Here is a 3,791-nt window from a genome sequence, read left to right as displayed (position 1 = left end):
TGTCTAAACTTCTCTCCAAAAGTCTTCCCCTCGTTGCTAGTCTTTAAATTTGTAACTGCTATCTAAGTCTAAGACAAGAAATTTTTCTTACTCTTAAGTTTGATCTTTCTACGGAATACCCCTGAATAGTGAGGGATAAATGATGAATTACACCTATACACGGCAAACTACTTCCATTGCATAAAATTATATGTACTTCCCCCGTCAAAGAGAACTTGCACAGAGACCCCATTAACTTGGATAAAGAACCATAGTTATGTAGCATTTGTTGTTCCAGTCGTAGATTAGTATCTAATAAAGAGGAGAGTGGGTGGAGTTTCAATAACGAATTATGAAGTAGGAGAGGTAATATTTGGTGGTATTGGTGTGGAATTAAGGGGTGGGTTCATCATCGGTGAACATAAGAAGGAGTTGAGGAGGAACAAAATATTTGTGGTTCTTGTGGTATTTTTCATCACAATTAAAACATAATTTTTGCTACCTCTTACGTTAGAGTTTAGCTTGAGTCAATTTCTAAAATGAAAATTTATTGGCACCGGGTAATATAGCCAAAGGCACCGGGTAATATAGCCAAAGGCGCATGGAAAAGGGATGTGGTAAGAGTCCGGTTATGTTTAGGAGAAAAGGATGAATGAGCAGGCATATGAGTACCCGAACTTTTAGTGAATGATATGGGTCGTGCAAAGGTCAATATTTGTCCTCGCGTGTTCGCGGTTCTACTCCATGACCTTTTTTAACCTTTCTTGCATCCTAGCTCACTTCTCCTCGGCACCAACAACCTCCTCAGTTTTGGAACATAAGCTTGCTTCCAAGTTATTGATTTGTTCCATGGAAGATTCACGTTCGGCTCCCACAGTTACAACATCATGCAGCTCAACCTACTTGGCCTTCAACTCCTCAAGCTCTTTATGTAGTTGAGCGCCTCTCGGCTGTGAACTGTCTTTTCTTGCTCAGATTTCTCCAATCGGTCTTCAAGCAATATCAACAAGGTGGTTGATATTGCTCAGCGGCTGGAGATGGTTTGTAATCAAGAGCGTGAGGAGAGGGAGGCCAAGAGGCCTCGTGGTTTCAGTGGTGTTCTTTCTGAGGGGTAGTCCTACCACAATAGGGGTCGTCCTTATAGGCCCGCTCAGATGGCCCGACCAGCTCATCGTGGTACATCATCTAGCCATGGTTCGTACAGTGCTAGACCAGGTCAGTCATCTCTCATTGCTCTCCCAGCTTAGAGTTCATCTCGTGCACCTTCAGTTCAGGGTTCATCTACACCAGTTTCCCCTAGTAGTTATTCTGGTTCTCGGGGTCCGCCTCAGTATTTGCCACCATTTTCTAAGAGGGGATGTTTTGAGTGTGGAGAGTTGGGTCATGTAAAGAAGTTTTGTCCCCACCCTACGGGAGGTCCAGCTCAGCAAAGGAATCAGGCCACGACTTCAGCACCAGTTACTTCACCACCCACCTAGCCAGCTCGGGGTAGGGCTCAGGTAGCTAGAGGTCGCCCTAGAGGGGGAGGCCGATTAGGTGGCAGTCAGGCCCAATTCTATGCTATTCCTACCAGGCCATATTCCGTTGCATCAGACATAGTGATCACAGGTATTGTCTCAGTATGCCATAGGGATGCTTCTGTATTATTTGACCTCGATTCCACTTATTCGTATGTATCATTATATTTTATTTATTATCTAGATATGCCCCGTGAGTCCTTAGTTTTATCTGTTCATGTATCTACGCTGGTGGGAAATACTATTGTTGTGGACCGTGTATACTGGTCGTGTGTAATGACTATTGGGGGATTGGAGACTAGAGTTGATCTCTTATTGCTTAGTATGGTCGATTTCGATGTGATCTTGGGCATGGATTGGTTGTCTCCGTGTCATGCTATTTTGGATTATCACGCTAAGACCGTGACATTGGCAATGCCGGGATTGCCAAGGATCAAGTGGAGAGGTTCTCTAGATTATGTTCGTAGCAGGGTGATTTCTTATTTGCAGGCCCAACGAATGGTTGGGAAGGGGTGTCAGTCTTATTTGGCCTTTGTGAAGGATGTGGTTGTTGATACCCCTATTATTGATTCTGTTTCGGTGGTGCGAGACTTTTCGGATGTGTTTCCTGCAGAACTGTCGGGCATGCCGCCCGCAGGGATATTGACTTGGTGCCGGGCACTCATCCCATTTCTAATCCTCCGTATCGAATGACACCAGCTGAATTGAAGGAATTGAAAGAACATCTTTAGGAACTTCTTGATAAGGGATTTATTAGGCCCAGTGTGTCGCCTTGAGGTGCACCGGTTCTATTTGTGAAGAAGAAGGATGGTACTATGAGGATGTGCATCGACTATAAGCAGTTGAACAAAGTTACAATCAAGAACAAGTATCCTTTGCCGTGTATTGATGATCTATTTGACTAGCTTTAGGGAGCGAGGGTGTTCTCTAAGATTGATTTGAGTTCTGGATATCACAAGTTGAAGATTCGAGACACGGATATTCTAAAGACGGCATTTAGGACCCGTTATGGTCACTATGAGTTCCTTTTTGGGATGATCAACACCCCAGCAACATTCATGCATCTAATGAACAATGTATTTCAGCCTTATCTCTACTCATTTGTTATAGTATTCATTGATGATATCCCGGTGTACTCACGTAGCCAGGAGGAGCATGCCCAGCATTTGAGGATTGTGTTGCAGCGGTTGAGGGATAAGAAGTTTTATGCCAAGTTCTCCAAGTGTGAGTTTTGGCGTAGTTCAGTGGCGTTCTTGGGTCACGTGGTGTCCAGCGAGGGGATTAAGGTGGATCCAAAGAAGATAGAGGCGGTTTAGAGTTGGCCCAGACCGTCCTCAGCTACAGAGATTCAGAGCTTTCTCGGCTTGGCCGATTATTATCGTCACTTCGTGGAGGGTTTATCGTCTAATGCATCGCCTTTGACCAAATTGACCGAGAAGGGTTCTCCTTTTAGGTGGTCGGATAAGTGTGAGGAGAGCTTTCAGAAGCTTAAGACTACCTTGACCACAACTCCAGTTCAAGTTTTGCCTTCAGCTTCTAGCTCTTATACAGTTTATTGTAATGCTTCTCGGATCGGTATTGGGTGTGCCTTGATTTAGGAGGGTAGAGTGATTGGTTATGCTTCACGTCAGTTGAAGCGTCATGAGAAGAACTACCCCGTCCACGATTTAGAGTTGGCTGCCACCGTTCATACATTGAAGATTTGGAGGCATTATATCTGCGGTGTGTCTTGTGAGGTATTTACAGATCATCAGAGTATCCAGTACTTGTTCAAACAAAAGGATCTAAATTGAGGCAGCAAAAATGTTTGGAGCTGTTAAAGGACTATGATATCACCATTCTGTATCATCCCGGGAAGGCCAATGTGGTGGCCGATGCCTTGAGTAGAAAGGCGGTGAGTATGGGTAGCCTTGCATTCATTCCTGTTGGTGAGAGACCGCTTACAGCGGATATTCGGGCCTTGGCCAACCAGTTCGTGAGATTAGATGTTTCAGAGCCGAGCCAGGTTCTAGCTTGTGTGGTTTCTCGGTCTTCCTTATATGATCTCATCAGAGAGCACCAACATGATGATCCCTATTTTCTTATCCTTAAGGACACGGTTCAGCACGGTGATGTCAAGGATGTTACTATTAGGAATGATGGGGTGTAGAGGATGCAGGGTCGGATTTGTGTGCCTAATATAGATGGGCTACGTGAGTGGATTCTTGAGGAGGCCCAAAGTTTGTGGTACCCCATTCATCCAGGTGCCGTGAAGATGTACCAAGACTTGAGGCAGCACTATTGGTGGAGGATGAT

The sequence above is a fragment of the Nicotiana tomentosiformis genome, chromosome 3 (assembly GCF_000390325.3).
Source record: "Nicotiana tomentosiformis chromosome 3, ASM39032v3, whole genome shotgun sequence".
NCBI classification, from domain to species: domain Eukaryota; kingdom Viridiplantae; phylum Streptophyta; class Magnoliopsida; order Solanales; family Solanaceae; genus Nicotiana; species Nicotiana tomentosiformis.
The sequence above is the reverse complement of the archived record's forward strand: the minus strand, read 5'-3'. Positions refer to the sequence as shown.